The sequence below is a fragment of the Oncorhynchus masou genome, chromosome 5, assembly GCF_036934945.1.
Source record: "Oncorhynchus masou masou isolate Uvic2021 chromosome 5, UVic_Omas_1.1, whole genome shotgun sequence".
Classification (NCBI taxonomy): domain Eukaryota; kingdom Metazoa; phylum Chordata; class Actinopteri; order Salmoniformes; family Salmonidae; genus Oncorhynchus; species Oncorhynchus masou.
Window position 1 is genome coordinate 44,603,843 of NC_088216.1, and position 21,789 is coordinate 44,625,631.

Here is a 21,789-nt window from a genome sequence, read left to right on the forward strand (position 1 = left end):
GAGAGGAGGGGCCAGGACTGGGAATTCTCTGCTTCCCATCCCTCCTTAATGCAGACAACATGGCGGACTAAAAGATACGGCTGACCCGCCCGGATACAGCGAATAAACAGTGGGATTCACGCCCCCTATGCTCAAGGAAGACGGAGAGACACCAATTTGTTAGAAACACCCTCGGGAACATTGAGGAATTTTTGGGACCGTTCTAGTCATTCGTTAACATAAACATACTTGCGATCTGTTGCCTCCAAATTGGCGGTCTGTCCCAGATCGTTCATATCACCCAGGCCCCCCACCCCACATACACACACTATTGGTTCCTGGGGTGTGAAGACAGGGGCTGGGGTTAAGAACGTGGAAAAAAGGAAGAAAGGAATTGCACAACTAGATATTCAGGATTGTGCAAAATCAAACGGAAGTCGTGGTGAGTTTTGTTTTTGTTCTGCTGTAAATTGTCACTAGTTACAGTGTAGCGTGCTTCATTTAGTTGTAATAAGGTCCGACTACTTGGTCACAAACGAGCACTTTTGGTTTGTCCCACACATTATCATAGCAAAGTATTCCACGGCGAACATCGTTGTGATGAACGCGATAAGGCCGAGAGGGAAGCGAGGTGATTTATTTTTAAGTAACGTTCCATGGCTATCATCATAGGAGCTCAAATAATGTTTGTTGCGACAGAACATTCACACAACTAGCTCGGAGGCAGGGAGGGACATTTTTCGAGGTGGGCTGGCGAGAAAAGGGGAGAGGAAGAGTGTCTACATAGTTATTTTTTGATTGGAAGTCCGTATGTTAGTGTGTTCTGTGAACGCATACATTGTAACAATGCGAAATAAAACCAATAGGCGGTCCAGTGAGTTCTACCTCACTGAAAAGTACATATTGATCAATGCTTTGTTGCCGGGGTGGGGTGGATAGGTGGCTGAGTGCGACCACAGCGCAGGAATTAGGTCGTTTTAGACAGCCAGGCCCATTCAAATCACAGCAGATATTCTTTATTTAGCTTCGACAAGCATCATACTCCTTGACACTGCCTCGCACTCCCCATTTCCTCTTCTCATACGAATTATTCTGGCTTGACTGGATCCTGAGTCGACTTAGTCAAGCCTAAACATAGTTATGCAGGTAGGTTGGTTTCAAAAAGTTTCAGGGCAGGGCCTTAGTATTTACTTACCACATACTGTAGGTAGTGTTGTAGTGACATGCTGTAGTTTCCTCAATTATCTAATCAATAAAGGTTACTAAACACAGAAAATACATTTGGCAAAGCAGGAGTCATTCAGGAAAATTTGCTACATTCTGTCACTTTACCTTTTGAAACCAGGGAATTTATTAAGCTGAAGACAACTGTCATTTGATGCCATTTGTGTTTCATCATTAGCCGATATTTGCAGCAACGCTTGAGAATGTAGTGCAACTTGAGTCTTTTTCATTCTCATGAGACCTGACTTAATCATGGTGACAGTGGATATATATTATATGTATAGAATATGGCCTAATGCACATAAGCTTTATTTATAAAAGCGACATGCATGTATGCTCACTGTCGGTCACAGCCAGCAACATGGATAAGACTCAACAGCTTACAAAAAGGGAACAGACTATGGTTTTCAGTATTTGGGTCAAAGAAGCATGATACCATGGTCAAATATCAACATTATGTCAAGAAAGGAAGGAATGGATTAAGAAAGGATAGATTGACTACGGCATTACTCCAAGTAGGAAGTAGGCCTATGGCAGAGCTTGGCCTGTCATCATATCATAAATGAGTTGTGTGCAGCTGTGTACAAAGGAAGCTGACGAGTCATGTCTGGACTGCTTCAGTGTGAGCAGTTGCATTGGTCTCGCCCCACTATGCGCTATCCCAGAATGCAGTTTCCTCTCCACCGAGCTCGGCTTGTCATGTCTTGACTATTCAAGTGCAAAGCAGACGCTGCTTGCCTCGATCTGACATTGACTCGTCAGACCTGGACTGCCCTAGCATGCTGACAGGGCTGGCCCGACCTCGTCATGTCTGGGCTCATCACTGCTCCTCACAATTAGGAATCTAGTAGTGATGGGGGGGTTGATACAGGGTCATTCCACCAAAAAACTCAAACAAATTTTACTTGTCACATGCGCCGAAAACAACAGGTGTAGAACTTAGTGAAATGCTTACTTACAAAACCTTAATCAACAATGCAGTTTTAAGAAAAATAAGTGTTAAGTAAAAAATAACAGCAAATTAAAGAGCAGCGGTAAAATAACAATAAAGAGACTATATACAGGGGCTACCGGTACAGAGTCGATGTGGAGGGGCACAGGTTAGTCGAGGTAATTGTGGTAATATGTACATATAGGTGGAGTTAAAGTGACTATGAATAGATAATAGACAGAGTAGCAGCAGTGTAAAAGTGTGTGGGGAGGGGACAATGCAAATAGTCTGGGATGCCATTTGATTAGCTGTTCAGGAGTCTTATTGCTTGGGGGTAGAAGCTATTAAGAAGCCTTTTGGACCAAGAGTTTGCGCTCCCATACTGCTGGCTGTGCGGTAGGAGAGAGAACAGTCTATGACTAGGGTGGCTGGAGTCTTTGACAATTTTTAGGGCCTTTCTCGGACACCGCCTAGTATAGAGGTCCTGGATGGCAGGAAGCTTGGCCCCAGTGATGTACTGGGCTGTATGCGCTACACTCTGTAGTGCCTTGCGGTCAGAGGCCGAGCAGTTGCCGTACCAGGCACGGGTGCAGCTGTAGAACCTTCTGAGGACGAATGACAAATCTTTTCAGTCTCCTGAGGGGGAATAGGTTTTGTCGTGCCCTCTTCACGGCTGTCTTGGTGTATCTGGACCATGATAGTTTGTTGGTGATGTGGACACCAAGGAACTTGACGCTCTCAACCTGTTCATCTGCAGCCCTGTTGATGAGAATGGGGGCGTGCTCTGTCCTCTTTTTCCTGTAGTCCACAATCATCTCCTTTGTCTTGATCATGTTGTGGGAGAGGTTGTTGTCCTGGCACCACACGGCCAGGTCTCTGACCTCCTCCCTATATGCGGTCTCGTTGTTGTCGGTGATCAAGCCTACCACTGTTGTGTCATCGGCAGACTTAATGATGGTGTTGTGCCATGCAGTCATGAGTGAACAGGGAGTACAGGAGGGGACAGAGCACGCACCCCTGAGGCTCCCCCGTATTGAGGATCAGCATGGCGGATATGTTGTTACCTACCCTTACCACCTGGGGGAGGCCTGTTAAGTCCAGGATCCAGTTGTAGAGGAAGGTGTTTAGTCCCAGGGTCCTAAGCTTAGTCATGAGATTTGAGGGCACTATGGTGTTGAACTGTAGTCTGTAGAACTGTAGTCAATGAATAGCGTTCTCACATAGGTGTTCCATTTGTCCAGGTGGGAAAGGGCAGTGCGGAGTGCAATAGAGATTGCATCATCTATGGATCTGTTGGGGTGGTATGCAATTTAGAGTGGGTCTAGGGTTTCTGGGATAATAGTGTTGATGTGAGCCATGACCAGCCTTTCAAAGCACTTCACTACCGGGTCGGTAGTCATTTAGGCAGGTTACCATAGTCTCTGTGCCCAAGAACACAATGTTGGTCTGCTTGTTACTTGCCTCGAAGCGGGCATAGAAGTCATTTAGCTCGTCTGGTTGGCTCGTATCAATGCGCAGCTTGCGGCTGTGCTTCCCTTTGGAGTCTGTAATAGTTTGCAAGCTCTGCCACATCGGACGTGCGTCAGAGCCGGTGTGGTACGATTCAATCTTAGTCCTGTATTGATTGACTCTTTGCCTGTTTAATGATTCGTCAGCGGGCATAGTGAGATTTAGATGAGGCCTGTAATTTTCATCATAGGTACACTTCAACTATGACAGACAAAATGAGAAGAAAAAATCCAGAAAATCACATTGTAGGAATTTTAATGAATTTATTTGCAAATTATGGTGGAAAATAAGTATTTGGTCACCTACAAACAAGCAAGATTTCTGGCTCTCACACACCTGTAACTTCTTCTTCAGAGGCTCCTCTGTCCTCCACTCGTTACCTGTATTAATGGCACCTGTTTGAACTTGTTATCAGTATAAAAGACACCTGTCCACAACCTCAAACAGTCACACTCCAAACTCCACTATGGCCAAGACCAAAGAGCTGTCAAAGGACACCAGAAACAAAATTGTAGACCTGCACCAGGCTGGGAAGACTGAATCTGCAATAGGTAAGCAATAATAATAAGAATAAGAAATAATACATCTGTAAACAATTGTTGAAAAAAATTACTTGTCATGCACAAAGTAGATGTCTTAACTGACTTGCCAAAACTATAGTTTAACAAGAAATTTGTGGAGTGGTTGAAAAACTAGTTTTAATTACTCCAACCTAAGTGTATGTAAACTTCCGACTTCAAGTGTGTGTGTGTGTGTGTGTGTATGTATATATATAAAATTGGTTGATTCAACGGTATCGGCCTATTTTGGTCCTCCAATAATCGGTATCGGAGTTGAAAAATTATAATCGGTCGACCTCTAGTATGTACGTACTTTCACTGTGGGGATGACGTCATCGATGCACTTATTGATGAAGCCAGTGACTGATGTGATGTACTCCTCAAAGCCATCGCAAAGAATCTCGGAATGTACTCCAGTCTGTGCTAGAAAAACAGTCCTGTAGCTTAGCATCTGCGTCGTCTGACCACTTCTTTGTTGACAGTCACTTGTGCTTCCTGCTATTGTTTTTGCAAGTAAACAGGAATCAATAGGATAACTTTTTCTGTAGTTAGAAACAGATAAGATTAGCGTTCCTGAAACATTATTTTGTTGAAATAGAATTTGATCTCTGAGAAATTAAGCTAATTGATTGCTTTCATGGACGACTGGCTTGAATTGTGATGACCACACAATTTATTTATCGGTTTTCTACCCAAAGTTGCAAAGGAAATTTAGTGATCCATTTAATAAAAACAGGATATCAGCTAAATGGATAAAAGGGTGTGGCACAGTGCAGCCCTGACCCTATTGATGTTTGAAGAATTGTCAAATTGCCTGCTATAAAAAAATATGATTCAGTGTGCTTTAGGACCATGCAGACGCATCGGAATGAGCTGACAGGCTGTTTAACTTTGCACCCAGCCGTTTCTAAAGCCAGTGTGGCATGTTGAGTTTATTTCCTATGAATTTGGCTCTCGCGTGTGAATTGTTCGGGCTATTAGCTATTATGACCCCACAAATGAAAGCTAAGATTCCCCTCTGTTTCCCTCTACAACGTTCACAAGTCACGCATGACTCAGCCAGGACTTTTACAAAACTGCACAGAACTACTGGGGGAACTGAATTGTACCGAGCTGCCTGTTCAAACTGCTAGCACACTGCTCGGACACCCATGCATACCCCACAAGACATGCCACCAGAGGTCTCTTCACAATCCCCAAGTCCAGAACAGACTTTGAGAGGCGCACAGTACTACGTGGAACTCTATTCCACATCAGGTAACTGATGTAAGCAGCAGAATCAGATTTTAAAAATCAACAGGTAAAAATACACCTTATGGAACAGCGGGGACTGTGAAGAGGCACACACAAAGGTACAGACACACACATATTGTTGTATGGTGGTATTGTACATTTTGTGTTGTAGATATGTAGTGGTGTAATGATGTTATATGATGTACTGTTTTCTTTTGTATGTAATGTAAGTGCTTTAATGTGTTAGGACCCCAGGAAGTGTAGCTGCTGCCTTGGCAAAATGCTAATTCAATTGTGATCTTCTTCCTATGAATTTGGCTCCAGCCTTGGGACGGTTTGGGCAATTAGCAATTATGACCCCATTCCTGAAAGCTAAGACTCTCAGAAACATGTCTTCTGTTCTCAGAAAGATTAAATAAACAATGATTGTCTAATAATCTTCCTTTTTTCTTTCCTGAATTTTCCATTACCGGCATGGTGCATTTCAATAACTTGAAAGCATACTTAATTCAGGCATTTGCTGGTTTGACATATCTTTGTGTTGTTTTTATAAAGCGTCATCAAATCTATTTACAGATTTGTTTCACATACACCTAGGGTTCTATTCTAAAACGCATGTTTTAATAGAGCAGTAAATATATAGGACAGAAAATGATTGTGTTCAGTGGAGTTCACTGTACTTCGGCGTTAAAGTCTGCCACATCTCTCCTTTTGAAAGATAAAGTAAGTTAGTCATTCGATTATTATGATATCATTTTCAGAGAGAGTGACTGACTCTTTAAGCAGTTTGGCTCATTGGACAAGTCAGTTGTTGAGTGGTATGGAGGTTTTTGGCAATACACTGTAGATGTGTGTTCCAGCGTAGAGTGACCCACAGCTACTGTAATTGGAACTGGCCGTGTCTGCTGTGGCAGGTGGGATGGTGCAAGTTACCAGAATGTAAATGTATTGACTTTTGAATAGAATTGACATGAGTTGATTTTACTTTCTTCTAGAGGTCGACCGATTTATGATTTTTCAATGCCGAGACCGATTTATTGGAGGACCAAAAAAGCCGATGCCGATTAATCAGACAATTTTTATTTTATTTTATTATTTGTAATAATGACATTTACAACAATACTGAAGGAACAATGAACACTTATTTTAACTTAATATAATACACCAATAAAACAATTTAGCCTCAAGTAAATAATGAAACGTGTTCAATTTGGTTTAAATAATGCAAAAACAAAGTGTTGGAGAATAAAGTAAAAGTGCAATATGTGCTATGTAAGAAAGTTAACGTTTCAGTTCCTTGCTCAGAACATGAGAACATATGAAAGCTGGTGGTTCCTTTTAACATAAGTCTTCAATATTCCCAGGTAAGAAGTTTTAGGTTGTAGTTATTATAGGATTTATAGGACTATTTCCCTCTATATACTATAGGACTATTTCCCTCTATACCATTTGTATTTCATTAACCTTTGACTATTAGATGTTCTTATAGGCACTTTAGTATTGCCAGCCTAATCTCAGGAGTTGATAGGCTTGAAGTCATAAACAGCGCAATGCTTGACGCACAACGAAGAGCTGCTGGCAAAACGCACGAACGTGCTGTTTGAATTAATGTTTACGCGCCTGCTTTTGCCTACCACCGCTCAGTCAGATACTTGTATGCTCAGTCAGATTATATGCAACCCAGGACACGCTAGATAATATCTAGTAATATCATCAACCATGTGTAGTTAATTGGTGATTATGATTGATTGTTTTTATAAGATAAGTTTAATGCTAGCTAGCAACTTACCTTGTCTTACTGCATTCGCGTAACATGCAGTCTCCTTGTGGAGTGCAACAAGAGAGAGGCAGGTCGTTATTGCGTTGGACTAGTTAACTGTAAGGTTGCAAGATTGAATCCCCCGAGCTGACAAGGTGAAATTCTGCCCCTGAACGAGGCAGTTAACCCACCCATTGAGGGCCGTCAATGACAATACCAATGTGTTCTTAATAACTGACTTGCCTAGTTAAATAAAGGTGTATATATAAAAAAAATCGGCAAATCGGCGATTATGACTACTTGAAATCGGCCCTAATTAATCGGCCATTCCGATTAATCGGTCGACCTCTACTTTTTCAGTATTCTTAGATTTAATCTCACTCAATGTTCATCTCAAAGTGCACTAGATTGATACATTTAACTTTTGAAACTTTAAATAGTTTTTTCCCCCCGGTCAGCCCCCAATGTCCTGAAATCCTAGCAACGCCCCTGGATAGCAACACTAGCATAAGCCTAGCTACTGATGTAAATAACATCAGATGCCAGGGTAAATATTTAGGCCCTATCTAACAACTATGGGGTGTTGGACAGTTTCTAGTGCCCCAGAGTCAAGACACGGTAGTAGCAGCTCATTGGAAAAAGTGCACTTTGAGTGACAGTTTGACCTTGTAAATACTAGTGGAGCTATTTTCAAAACACATTAGCCTATTTAGGCTCATTTTTGACCGTGATAACTTGGACTATCACCTGCACTCGTTGCAGAATTTGGACCTATTAAAAGGTTTTGATATAGGCTAAATTCCACGGTGAGTGTTAAGAGTAATGGTCTCATTTCGATGCTAACACTTCTCTTTTCTGTGTCTTTTCAATGGGGACCCAAATCACTGACATTAATTCACCTATGGATTAAAAGGTCGCACAAGAACTGTCTGGAGAGGGTTGTATTATGGTATGTAGGTCCTACAATATTCTCAACCTATTAGCCAATGTATGGTGGGCCTCCCACCTCACCTAGCTCTGACCATAGCCCAGTTAGGCTTGTCCTCAAATGGTATCAGTGGAAAAGTTATTTGGTGTCAATCGTTCCTGCCCTACATAAGAAAACAAATCTAGAGGGAACACTGATATCACAGGGTGTAGAGAAGCTCTGGGTCTTTGATGGGCCTGGGATGGGTCTCTTATCTTGCTGAGGGAGTGTGATTTATGGTCTCTGCAGAGGTTGGTCAGTGTGGCAAAGTCAAATATGCCTGGAGGTTATGGGTGGGGCCAGTCCTTTGAAAATAGAGGATGCGCTTGATTTGGCTGTGTACTGGGAAGGGGAGTGAAATGTTTAAAGGGAAAACTCTGCTTTCCTGGTGCGTCGCTCAAACTGATGTGCTCGTACATTTTTAATGCCTGCCTGCCTGGTATTAGATAAATGGATAGATTCATATTATTTTTCATATACAGTGCATTCGGAAGGTATTCAGACCCCTTGATTTTTTTCCCACATTTTGTCACAGCCTTATTCTAAAATGGATTAAATTGTTTTTTTTCTCCCTCCCCTCATCAATCTACACACAATAGCCCATAGTGACAAAGAAACAACTGGTTATTTTGTGTGTGCCAATGTGTAAAAATGAAATCACATTTTATTAGTCACATGAGCTGAATACAGCAGGTGTTACAGTGAAAATGCTTACTTACGAGCCCCTAAACAACAATGCAGTTTTAACAAATACAGATAAGAATAATAAATAAAAGGAACAAGTAATTAAAGCGCAGCAGTAAAATAACAATAGCGAGACCATATACAGGAGGGTACCGGTACAGAGTCATTGTGCGGTTAGTGTCCGGTTAGATGAGGTAATATGTACATGAAGGTAGAGTTATTAAAGTACTATGCATAATGATAACAGCAGAGAGTAGCAAAGGTGTAAAAGAGGGGGGGGGGCAATACAAATAGTCTGGGTAGCCATATGATTAGGTGTTCAGGAGTCTTATTGCTTGGGGTAGAAGCTGTTTAGAAGCCTCTTGAACCTAGACTTGGCCCCCGTACCACTTAGCAGTCATAGACTGTTCTCTCTAAGGTGGCTGGAGTCTTTGAAAATTTGAGGGCCTTCCTCTGACACCGCCTGGTATAGAGGTCCTGGGTGGCAGGAAGCTTGTCCCCAGTGATGTACTGGCCCGTTCGCACTACCCACTGTAGTGCCTTGCGGTCAGAAGCCAAGCAGTTGCCATATCAGGCAGTGATGCAACCAGTCAGGATGCTCTCGATGGTGCAGCTGTAGAACCTTTTTGAGGATATGCGGACCCATGCCAAATCTTTTCAGTGTACTGAGAGGGAATGGGTTTTTGTCATGCCCTCTTCATGGCTGTCTTTGGTATGCTTGGACCATGTTAGTTTGTTGGTGATGTGGACACCAAGGAACTTGAAGCTCTCAACCTGTTCCAATGCAGCCCCGTCGACGAGAATGGGGGCGTGCTTGGTCCTATTTTTCCTGTAGTCCACAATCATCTCCTTGTCTTGATCACGTTGAAGGAGAGGTTGTTGTCCTGGCACCACATGGCCAGGTCTCTGACCTCCTCCCTATAGGCTGTCTCGTCAGTGATCAGACCTACCACTGGCGTGTCATCGGTAAACATAATGATGGTGTTGGAGTCGTGCCTCGCCATGCAGTTATGAGTGAACAGGGAGTACAGGAGGGGACCCTGTGTTGAGGATCAGCAAGGCGGATGTGTTGTTACCCATCCTTACTACCTGGGGCGGCCCATCAGGAAGTCCAGGATCCATTTGCAGAGGAAGGTGTTTAGTCCCAGGGTCCTTAGCTTAGTCATGAGATTTGAGGGCACTATGGTGTTGAACGCTGAGCTGTAGTCAATGAATAGCATTCTCACATAGGTGTTCTATTTGTCCAGGTGGGAAAGGGCAGTGTGGAGTGCAATAGAGATTGCATCATCTGTGGCTCTGTAGGGAGGTATGCAAATTGGAGTGGGTCTAAGGTTTCTGATATAATAGTGTTGATGTGAGCCATGACCAGCCTTTCAAAGCACTTCATGGCTACAGATGCGAGTGCTGTAGGTCGGTAGTCATTTAGGCAGGTTACCTTAGTGTTCTTGAGCACAGGCGCTATGGTGGTCTGCTTAAAACATGTTGGTATTACAGACTCGGACAGGGAGAGGTTGAAAATGTCAGTGAAGACACTTGCCAGTTGGTCAGCGCATGCTCACAGTACACATCCTGGTAATCCGTCTGGCGTTGTGAATGTTGACCTGTTTTTAAAGGTCTTACTCACATTGGCTGCAGAGAGCGTGATCACACAGTCTTCCGGAACTGCTGGTGCTCTCATGCATGTTTCAGTTTTATTTGCCTCGAAGCGAGCATATAAGTAGTTTAGCTCGCCTGGTAGGCTTGTCTCACTGGGCAGCTCTCAGCCGTGCTTCCCTTTTTGTAGTCTGTTATAGTTTGCAAGCCCTGCCACATCCGACGTGCGTCAGAGCCGGTGTAGTACGATTCAATCTTAGTCCCGTATTGACGCTTTGCTCGTTTGATGGTTTGTCGGAGGGCATAGTGGGATTTCTTATAAGCTTATAAGTCCTGCTCCTTGAAAGCGGCAGCTCTAGCCTTTAGCTCAGTGCGTATGTTGCCTGTAATCCATGGCTTAATGGTTGGGGTATGTACGTACGGTCACTGTGGGGACGACGTCATCGATGCACTTATTGATGAAGCCAGTGACTGATGTGGTTTACTCCTCAATGCCATCGGAGGAATCTTGGAACATGTTTTGGTACCCTTCCCCAGATCTGTGCCTCAACACAATCCTGTCTCGTAGCTCTATGGACAATGCCTTCGAGCTCATGGCTTGGTGTTTCCTCTGACATGCACTGTCAACTGTGGGACCTTATATAGACAGGTGTGTGCCTTTCTAAATCATGCCCAATCAATTTAATTTACCAGAGGTGGACTCCAATCAAGTTGTAGAAACATCTCAAGGATTATCAATGGAAATACGATGCACCCGAGCTCAATTTCGACTCTCGTAGCAAAGGGTCTGAATCCGAATTGTGATATTTCAGTTTATTTATCATAATTTGTCAAATGTTCAAAACTGTTTTCACTTTGCCATTATGGGCTATTGTGTGTAGATTGATGAGGGAAAAACATTAATTTAATCCATTTTAAAATAAGGCTCTAGCGTAACTGTGGATAAAGTGAAGGCGTCTGAATACTTTCCGAATGCACTGTACTCACAGTGCTTATTGTAAGTCAATGACTTATTTCCATTGCGGTCCCTTCATTTTAATCAGTAGCTTTAAAAAATAAACAACAAACACATTTTAGGGATCTGGCAGTTCTTGGGAGATAGTCGTCCACATTTTTAGGTGATTGCCAATTTGGAAATGTAGAATCTTGAGCATAGGGAGCATTTATTGTATAGGCAGGGAGGTATAAACATCAGACTTACAAGCCCCGGAGCTCTTCATCGGGCACCTGGTCATTTCCCGTTCACAGCTCTTCCCCCGTTGGTAGGCTGAATCTTCCACTACTGTGTTGTAGTAACCACCTGGGTGATGCTTCAGCGACTGTAAAAGCACCAGTAAGACCACCACCCCTTGGCAATAATCCGAACAGTCCACACAGGTGGCAAGCCTCTGCATCCCCTCACACTGCAGTCCACTTCCCAATCGGGGTAGCTGGCAGAGAAGACGGTGTGTTGATTATTCAAATGATATCCCCGAGCCGACTAGGTAAAAAAATTCTGAGCAAGGCACTTAACCCTATTTGCTCCAATAAGTCGCTCTGGATAAGAGCGTCTGCAAAAATGACAAACGTAAATATGAAAGTAGGCTAATGCTAGCAAAATTGTATGAAGGACTGCAAGCAGCAATGAGACTGCCCATTGCACTTTACAACTCGATGGCCACAGTTTCCAATCCTAGCTAACTTGGCACATGAGTTTCCACATGTAGGCTTAAGGAATTCAAACCATTAGAAATGCACAAGTTCACTATGTTGACCTTTTGTTATAGTTTTGTATGCAGGCCAATGCATGGAAGCCCGTCGTCCCTAAATTTGTTGGAGTGAGAGTAAGTGTGGGTTTGTGGCCTTCAGCCCACACTACGCTCCCGGGTCACAGTGGCTTTAGGGGAAGGCCGCTGCTTAGCGCCACCACATCCTCCTATGTGTGATGTGGGTAGACTGTGGAGTCCCCTGGCGTGCTCTGTGAGAAACCCCACAACAAAGCAGAAGCAGCCTACATGCACAGCCTGACTGAGTCGCCACATTTGCGCTTGGTCCTTTGAGCCGGACACACTCTAGCTCCCACAAGCTTTGGCTGACAGCACATTTTGCCTTGGCGCAAATCCTGGATCTTTCACTCTGTTTCACCAATTTCCTGGCTCAAATGAATGAGGTGAGCGAACACTGTCACAGAGCATACTAGGAGTAGTACTAGCCCTAAAAAAAAGGGAAGTCCAGAGTATTGTGGGTGATGTGTGTGGCGTTGAGGATGTATAATCTGTGGTCTGTGTTGGGGGAGAGTCTTGGGCATGGCCTACTTGAGCCGCCATGAAGAGGAGTATTCCTGCCTCAGCGGATCCCCCTCAGGACACAGGCAGAGTATTAATATGCCATGAATGAGGGCAGACAGACTGCCATTATCTCTCCTCGCGATGACTCGTGAAGCCGTGCACCCTCGAGTGAGTGAGCGGGGGGGGGATTTGCGCTGCTCCAGTACATGCTTGTCTTGCTGTCGTCAGTTCATCAAGGCCGTTGGGCTGCTTATCAGCGGGCGCTGCCGGCAAGCCGGTGTCCTGACAATCTAAGCTACCCGCCTTGGATGAACTAGAGTTGATGTTGTTTGGCACGCCATGTACACTCATGAGCTGTAGGTCTACAGAGTGACTCAGTCAAATGTAATGGCTGTTATCAGATGCGCCGAGTTTCCATATCTGTATCAACTGTAGAGAATTTTACTTTAGAGAATTAGGTGAATCCGCTGAGTCTAGTGCAGCTGCTCAGATTGATGTTATAAGGTGAGGAGAGGATTGTTGATCAGTGTATGCCTGCTTATAACGAGCATTGCCTAAACCCAAAGCAGACGTGAACAAGTGGGAGGATCTAGCGTACCTTTTTAAAATGCGCTGTGCTTTAGCTGTTTTCATTTCTTTATGGTATTTAGAGACCAAATGGACAAGAGATACGAAACGAATGGTAAAATGCCCCTTGAAGTAAATCTCTCTCTCATTGTGTGAATGAAATACCATGAGGAGAAACACAGTCCTGTGACCACGCAGTAATTTCACACCGATTAGGCTGACACTTGGCCACAGGCAGAAAGGGAACCATGTATTTATTCTGTGGTCATGCTGTGGTCACCACTCGCATGCAAAAAAAAAAAAAAACCCTGGTCTGCATCCATATCCACGGTTGTTAAAACTGCAATTGCAGGGAAGACTTTGAAGTAACAGGCTGTTTCTTTCTTTGTGTCAAATGACTGCTCTTAAAATCGGACTGTCCTTTGAGATTCCCACGTCGGCTTCTTTAGCCTTCGTTAGGCTCACCGTCTGTAATGGATCCGGTCATTGGTTAATTAATGTTAACACCTGCAACGTAGGCATGGGGGGAGGGGCTACTCTAATCCTGCTGTGCCACAAAGTGTCTTTGTTTTCATCCCAATCATCTCTTCGTTGGCATCCTTAATTGGATGGCGCGGGACAGAATGGCCTCTGTGTATTGGCCTAGGCACAGTCCATGTGAAAGAAAAGGAGCAGTGACGCTCGATAAGAGTGATTCCTCACGAAACCGACGTAAAAAAAAAAAGAACATGAATTTGGGGATTTTTGTTATCCATAGAACAGTCCTTTGGAGGAAGGACTGTTGACACATATTTGGCATTTTGTATCTAAAAGCATAATTGATAAATCATATATCAAAGTTGGCTCATGACATTTTGGGTTTACCCTGGCCTCCTTTAAGACTCCGTAGTGTTTCATCTGTAGGTGCTACGCTGCAAACATTGGTGTCATATGACGCTTTACAACTCTCTGTAATATGAGTAGTATTTAGATTTCAATTTTCTTCTATATTTCTTCTCTGCTCTGTGTACACGTGCATGCTTTTCTGAAGGAAGAGCAGCGTCACAACTTTGTTCATTTGAACAATTTCTCTCATTCACTTAAACTTGCCAATGCCACACTTACTGAAAATGACATTCGGTAGCTTCTCGCTATGCTTGTGTAACTTTATGAGCTGGATTTGCCTCTCTTTGCATTTAGTTAGTTGTCTGATTTTTGCTATTCGTTTGTGCTAATTTTATTAGCATTCTGGTAAGAGACCCGATTTGTCTTTTCTTGCGGTGTTTAGCGCCCCCCTGCGTGCTGTGTTGGTAATACCATCAATCCCAGGGTAAGTGGACAGTGTGACGATATGGAAATCTGGATACCGCCCCAGCCTAAAAGGAGGGCTGTGATTTGGCCTAGGAGGCCATGTAAATGGGCCATAAAAAGTAGCAGAGATCCCACTCAGGCTGCCCCAAAGGTTGTTTGAGGCAACAGTCACCCACATGCATGATGCTTTTGGAATATATTGGCGAACTCTGCATTCTATCTGGAGTCAGAGTTCTGAATAGGCCGTGTATGGACCACTGTTGCTGTTTATTTTAGAGGCACATTTTGTCCGAATATGAAGACGGTTGGGTGGGCGCTCGGTCACACTTTAACACCTTTCTGTCCTACCGACAATTGCAAAGAAATTTTAGATTGTTCCTCTTTCGATCCTTTTGAAATCAGATGGTAACTAAACGAAGCACGAGGAAAAAATACCGAAAAACAGGCTTTCTGGTGCAGTATCGAACATGACTGTTTTGTGGACGGCTTTATTATAGCACTTGACTAATTGAAGCGTCATGAAAGTTAGGCTAATTAATAGAATCTCAGGAGGTTGCTGTGATGAGAATGCAGCAAGATGTATCGAAACGTAGGAAGTGAAGAATGGGGCACTTTTGGAAAAGTGCTGCAGATTCTGGCCCGAGCAAACCCAGGTGGCGTGATGTTAATAAAACATCTTTTAGTTCCACAGGAGCTTGCTAGAACGTTATAGACGTGGTCAATATAGCCTTAATCAAATTGGGATGTGCTTGTGTGGAACTAGGCCTAGATAGCGGAAGATTGCAATCCGAAATGAAGCAGTGAGAGGAAGCCGCTGTGGACCCACTTCTTTGTTCTCTGCGCGAGTGGAATATCTTGGTCGGGCACGGCTGTCAACACCGCTTTCGTAACAGGAAACTGGTAAGCGCAAGAGGAGAACGTTGTACCTTTTGTGCAGTACAGTGCACAGTATTATGGCATAGGCTACTAGGCATATAAGATGTTTGCGTTGTCCAACTTGTATTTTTAGAACGCTAGACTGTATCGTCAGCTTCGTGATGAGGCTGCATATGCTCATTTGGATGTGCGTGATTCCGTGCCCCTCCCGTTCTACTGCTACTACAACCAGAGATTGTTCAGAAAGCTTTCTCTGCCGTCTCCGCTACAAATGGAGATCCATCACGCCAAAGGGTGGCTGCTCTCTTACTTGACTATAAAAGATGGCACGTTGTTGTGTTGAGTGTGTATAGCCTAGGTATGAAGTAGAAACACTTTACTAGTGCCTCCTTGAATTAATAATGTCCTCTCTCCACTTAAGTCACTGGGACATCCCTCTCACAGCACACACTCCTCTGTGGATGAACACACACACTGAAAGGGTTTGGGGACTGCTTTGGTGGGCAAACTGCATTTAACCAGGTCCCCATAGACTGATGCACTCAGACCTATAGATCAGACTGGTAGGCACTACACTCATAAACTGCATCCATGTGGCTACAATCTCCAGTTAGCGTCGGACAGCTTCACCTCACCAACATGAACACGCCACCCTATCACAGCAGGGTGACAGCAGTGAGTCATGTTTGTCCAAAAAGGCTGTTTAGGCTCCCAACGATGCATGCTGATTCATAAGCACAAAGTCTGATTCATACCAGACCGATGATGCAACCATGCTACATTTAGCCTAATTTAGAGAGGAAGCTTCTACTTCAATCAGGCTAATGTGATTTTAGTCACTCATGTCAATGGGGAATGGTTGTGTCATAGCTGAGTCATTGGTTATGAGGATGGTTGCTCTATGGGTCAGGTGAGGGGAGGCTGGGGCATTGTACAGGAAAGGTTCAAGGGTCAGAGGCTGATTTTGGATGAGTGAGGAGTTTGCGGTACTAGCAGCCAGACTGCAGGGGAAGGAAGCAATGTGCTGGGTTCTCGTCGTTTTAAGACTTTCCTGCAGTCTGAGTCAGCTGGATCGACAGCCTAGCCTACTATTGAGGGAGAGATGCAGAGAAAGGGGTAAAATGCGCCATTCATACTTTTTTTCTGCACGTTATTGGGCACATCTTTAAGTGTTTTATTTAGGAGGAAGGAAAGTTGATCCATTTCTTTTTGGTATGACATGCATAAGCTACAGTTAAGTACATACCTCAGCTCAACGTCTAGTTTTGATTTACTTTTGGTTGTTGTCAACTAATGTTAATAAAAAATAAACTGAAAACACGATTGGATTTAGGTTAAAAGTTGGACAAAAAAAATGAAATGCCCCTATGTTGATGACTTGAGGCAAATCCAATCAATTTTCCACATTGATTCAAAGTCATCATCAGATTTTTGGGAGGGTTGAAATGACGTGGAAACAATGTTGATTCAGCCAGTTTTTGCCCAGTGGGTTGAGTTTGTAGGCCGAGGCTATCTGTTGGTTTTCCTTTTGGTTCTATCCTGGATTCAGCTCAGTGCGGTCTTCAGTGATTAGTTTGCTTTAAAGTCAAGTGAAACAAACACTCCCGATGCACTAGGCCACCCTTTGATTAGGAACACCTCTTCTAAATTTAGTACAGGGACAAATCCTCATTCCCTGTTCTCGTTTAGAGGTGGAAAACGGCACAAGTGAAATTCACCCTGCAGCAGTAGCAGAGTTGGCTGAGGTCTGAGGGGAAACTGCAGCACTGGTTGAGGTTTCTGGGGAGGTGTTTGGCATGGAAGGGAGAACTGTAATTGTGGATGTTTTTTGTCAGCTGTGGGTGCGTAAATGTGGGTGGGTAAGACCGGGGAAGGGAAGCGGGCGAAGGGCAAAAGTATTGGGGGAAGGGTAGGTACAGTGCTAGGCTAAATAATATGCAGCATGAGTCTGCAAGCTTGAATACCAAGTGTGGTTTTCACAATCCATTTTAAAACGATTCTGTGCTAAGGGACATTTCCTTCTAGAAGGACCCATGAGCACCAACATGTGCAATACATAGGAGCAGTGTCACATTGGGTGTCAAATGAATATATATATATTTATATTATATATTATATATACATATACATACATACATTTTTCAACCATTTTCCAACCCAAAAAATGTGGATTGAGCGAAGGCTTTGATTTCTGGTCAAACAGATGGAAAATGGGTCTTAGACAACATCTACCAGAAAAGGTGTTAGAAATCAATCAAAACACAATCATGTTGAAGACCCCTGCCAACTAATATCAACACTTATATTTTGTTTTAGAGAAATGATTTGCCTTCTGTAAATTTAAGAAACATTGCCTTGTAATTCTGTTACCAAAAGCCCACATTACTTTAAGATATTTTCTAATTTCGCTACCTCGTAAGGCAGGATAATGAAAGTTCACAGAAGTAACAAGTAAAGGTAGACCTACCAATTCGTTAGTGTATTTATTGATGTCAAGTTTGCTTATGAATAGTTAAGTGTTTAAAACTCGTAATTCTGTAACCAAATTGGTAGTGGAATTACTGCAATTGAATTGGCTACAATAGGAAATCATAGTTGTCACAAACCACAGTTGGGTCACCTGCTACTGTCCTCCCTTCCACTGGCATGCTGTTATGTTCAGCTCAACTGTTTTCTTTGTCTGGTGGTCAAAGCAAGACTGTGGAAAAACATTCTGGACAACTTCTCGCTCTGTCTCCTTAATGTCACCTCAACCTGGTTCTTAGTGACACCTACCTTCTTTCCGTTTACTGTAGCGAGCATCTTCGCCCACTAAGCACTGACCGACATCGGACATCCTTGGACGGTGAAATTAGTTCAGTCCGTCCTGGCTGGATCAAATCTGAATCAATCATAGACGTCTATGTTTCACAAGTTTGGACAGTAGTCCCACTGTACTGTAATCTACTGATCTCTACTATACTGTGATGTCCAAACTTGTGAATCATAAACGTCTGATAGGTTCAGATTTGATCTGGTCTGGACCAACCATATGTTGTCGTGTTTGGGGGCGGAGCTCATTAGAATAATATTCAAAGATGCAAAATAAGGATATTGCATATTTCTACCTGTGGAGCTATTCAGGATACATCACCATGAGGAGCATGAAATTCATATCCATAATTATGCATTTCTGTATAGTACAGATCAGGGACCCATGACATAATTCCGTTACCTTAGTTTTGTAAAACTCGAGGTGTCAGTCATAGCGGACACCCCATTTTTCTGGAAAATGTGGTCGCATAAAATGCGGAGGGAGATTTTCACGTAATTCTGTTACCCAACAGTTCTTCCAGCAAATGTGTTTTTGTGAAGTTCTCTGTGTAAATTAGTAGACCTTGTGCGTAGAGTTGTATGCTTTGTTAAACTCTGAAATCAATAGATTTGGTTTGGCACACATTCTAATGTGAAAAATCTGAGTCTTGGTGTAATTCCATTAACGTGAAATTGCCCCTAACAAAACAGAATACATACTACACGTTGATAGACCCATCTTAACCACTTGCTTTCCCCAAAACAGTAAGGATGGATCACAGTTATTCCCCCTAGATACAAATGGCACAGTAGTGTTTTTTTTCCCACCCGATTCTGATGCTCTGGCAGTAAATCCCTGATAACCATACTTTGTGTGTGCGCGAAGCTGGAACGCAGTACAGAGAGCCAGACGGGCTGGATTATTCTTGTATCAAGACCACGAGACTATCACAGCTCAGTCAGTGAGGCCGCACCCAGTGGACTGGTGGGATTACACAGTTGTCAGCCCACCCAGCCTGCACTTTAGGCCCTTTCCTACACACACTCGCCCTTATTTCAACTGACTCCCTTTCATAGCAGCTCCACTGCAGTCAATGCAGAAATACAACACATTTGATTTGAAATTATTGTGCAATACAGGCAATTTTGCCAAATCTGTGTCCAAATCTGAACAAATTTGTCTCAATCCAGTCTGCGTTCCTTCTCAGTCTCTAACTTCTTGATTTATCCCCAGAGCTCGGGTAACTAGGCTATCTGCAGTCTTGCATATAGCCCAAGTTGAAATGCATATATGCCTACATAAAATAGTGCTTTTTTTTTGTTCTCTTCGCTGTGTCCCAGAATGTGGTAATTTATTATTCATGTTACGGAACACCACCTGGATACAAGACACATCTAGAAATCGGAGAGAGGCAGCGTCTGGGATTTAGCAGACACAGAATGGTGGGCTTCTATGCGGGTCTGATGGCTGTTGGTTGCAGCATGGTACTGGCAACATCGGGGTTGTGGGTAAGATTCCCGCATGGGTCACAGTAGTGTGTTAGGCTAACATTTGATAAAGGCTGCTGATAAATGAGTAAACCAAAAGAGGGTGTGTTTATGCAGACATGGTTTCATACTCGGGATATGTAACACTTTCAGAATTATAAAAAAAAAATTGAGGTAAGGGTCAGATATTTAGATAAATCACCACCTGGCAAGTTTGGGATTAGTCAAGCCCTGCAACATTGTTTTAGAGAATGTGGCATCATGTCCAGCCGGGCCTCATAAACGCAGATCACATGTAACCACTTCAGCCCAGGACCTCCACACAACTGGCTTCTTCACCTGTGGGATCTTTTCTGTCTGTAATAAGGCCCTGTCTATGCCCACCCATGGCTGCACCCCTGCCCAGTTTTGTGAAATCCATAGATTAGAGCCTAATACATTTATTACAATTGACTGATTTACAGTGGCTTGCGAAAGTATCCCCCCCCGGCATTTTTCCAATTTTGTTGCCTTTACAACCTGGAATTGAAATTGATTTTCTTTTGGTTTGATTTACACAACATGCCTACCACTTCAAACATGCTAAATATTTTTTATTGTGAAGCAAACAAGAAATAAGACAAAAAAATTAACATTTTAGTGTGCATAACTATTGACACCCACTGAAAGTCAATACTTTGTAGAGCCACCGTTTGCAACAATTACAGCTTCAAGTCTCTTGGGGTATGTCTCTAAAAGCTTGGCACATCTAGCCACTGGGATTTTTGCCCATTATTCAAGGCATAACTGTTCTAGCTCCTTCAAGTTGGATGGGTTCTGCTGGTATACAGCAGTCTAAGTCATACCACAGATTCTCAACTGGATTGAGGTCTGGGCTTTGACTAGGCCGTTCCAAGACATTGAAATGTTTCCCCTTAAACCACTCGGGTGTTGTTTTAGCAGTATGCTTAGGGTCATTGTCCTGCTAGAAGGTGAAACTCCATCCCAGTCTCAAATCTCTGGAAGACAAACAGGTTTCCCTCAAGAATTTCCCTGTATTTAGCATTCCTTCAATTCTGACCAGTTCCCCAGTCCCTGCTGATGGGGAAAAACATCCCCACAGCATGATGCTGCCACCACCATGCTTCACTGTGGGGATGGTGTTCTCAGGGGGATGTGAGGTGTTGGGTTTGCGCCAGACATAGTGTTTTCCTTGATGGCCAAAAAGCTCCATTTTCATCTCATCTGACCAGAGTACCTTCTTCCATATGTTTGGGGAGTCTCCCACATGCCTTTTGGTGAACATCAAACGTGTTTGCTTATTTTTTACTGTGTGCAATGGCTTTTTTAGCCACTCTTCTGTATAGCCCAGCTCTGTAGTGTACGGCTTAAAGTGGTCCTATGGACAGATACTCCAATCTCCACTGTGGAGCTTTGCAGCTCCTTCAGGGTTTTCTTTGGTCTTTCTTTGGTCTTGGTCTTGCCTCTAATGCCCTCCTTGCCTGGTCTGTGAGTTTTGGTGGGCGGCCCTCTCTTGGTAGTTTTGTGATGGTGCCATAGTCTTTCCATTTTTTAAATAATGGATTTAATGATGCTCTGTGGGATGTTCAAAGTTTCTGATATTTTTTTTATCACCCAACCCTAGTATGTACAGCTCCACAACTTTGTTCTTGACCTGTTTGGAGAGCTCCTTGGTCTTCATTGTGCTGCTTGATTGGTGGTGCCCCTTGCTTTGGGGTGTTGCAGACTCTGGGGCCTTTCAGAACAGGTGTGAGTGTGTATATACTGAGATCCATGACAGATCATGTGACACTTAGATTGCACACAGGTGGACTTTATTGAACTAATTATGTGACTTCTGAAGGTAATTGGTTGCACCAGATTTTATTTAGGGGCTTCATAGCAAAGGGGGTGAATACATAAGCATGCACCACTTTCCCATTTTTTTATATTTTGTTTTTAATTACTTTTTTTCTCTTCACCAATTTGGACTATTTTGTGTCTGCCCGTTACATGAAATCCAAATAAAAATCGGTTTAAATTACAGGTTGTAAATGCAAAAAAAATGCCAAGGGGGATGAATACTTTTG

At 43.3% G+C, this 21,789-nt stretch overlaps 1 protein-coding gene across 5 annotated transcripts in view; it reads left to right on the forward strand.

The window, feature by feature from the left end:
- The first annotated feature begins 45 nt into the window (after positions 1 to 45).
- LOC135539640 (receptor-type tyrosine-protein phosphatase alpha-like) overlaps positions 46 to 21,789 on the forward strand; it is a 49,657-nt gene continuing 27,913 nt past the window's right edge. For 3 of the 5 annotated variants that reach the window (XM_064965640.1, XM_064965643.1, XM_064965645.1), the window contains exon 1: positions 46 to 421. The gene's annotated coding sequence lies outside the window, so the exon portion shown is untranslated. Of the gene's footprint in view, positions 422 to 12,420; positions 12,589 to 16,369; positions 16,556 to 21,789 lie in introns of those variants that run through there. The other 2 variants (XM_064965642.1, XM_064965641.1) reach the window with 2 other exon arrangements.